Consider the following 582-nt stretch of genomic DNA (forward strand, 5'->3'; position numbering starts at 1 on the left):
GCCTGGTGGCACACGGTGATTCTGGCTGGGGACACCGGATGACCACGGGTCTGAAATTACCTGGCAAACCAGCTGCTTGTTCTGCCTGAGTTTTCCGGTCAGAGACTGGCTGCGCGTCACTGCTGCCTTTCTGCAACAGCTCCTTCTGCACAGTCTCTTGCTCAGTGCCTTTAGTCCCGCCATGCACTGCCTTCCCCATTTTTCTCGTGGGTTTCCTTGGGACACGGGATGACCACCAGGCGTAATACCCTCCTCTAGGTGTAAACTTTCGTCTTTCCGGACCTGAACAGAATGCACAAAGTTAAATCTCCTGTGCCGAGGGCACGGCAAGGCCCTCCCTGGGGGCACTTCTGCAACCAAAGACCCAGGAAAAGTGTCCGTACACGACGGCATCGCTGGGGAGCACAGTGAGCATGCCGGGGGATCGTGCAAGGAAAGGCCATACACGTGCAGCACTTTGCTCTCACACCTGCCGGCCGAGAGACCTGGCCGACATTTGGCCTTTGAGCTGGCAGCTCTCACAGGAACTAAAAAGCCATGGCATACCCGTGTGGTCTGCCGGAGTTTCACTCCTGGAACTCG

The 582-nt window shown here is 57.0% G+C and overlaps 1 long non-coding RNA gene across 1 annotated transcript; it reads right to left on the bottom strand.

The window, feature by feature from the left end:
- Positions 1 to 204: 204 nt before the first annotated feature.
- LOC109364582 lies at positions 205 to 582 on the bottom strand. Its single transcript, XR_002110487.1, has 2 exons — positions 547 to 582; positions 205 to 282 (listed from the first exon to the last, which is right to left on the bottom strand). It is a non-coding gene; the product is annotated as an uncharacterized LOC109364582 (long non-coding RNA).

This window comes from Meleagris gallopavo, unplaced genomic scaffold (genome assembly GCF_000146605.3).
Source record: "Meleagris gallopavo isolate NT-WF06-2002-E0010 breed Aviagen turkey brand Nicholas breeding stock unplaced genomic scaffold, Turkey_5.1 ChrUn_random_7180001872048, whole genome shotgun sequence".
Classification (NCBI taxonomy): domain Eukaryota; kingdom Metazoa; phylum Chordata; class Aves; order Galliformes; family Phasianidae; genus Meleagris; species Meleagris gallopavo.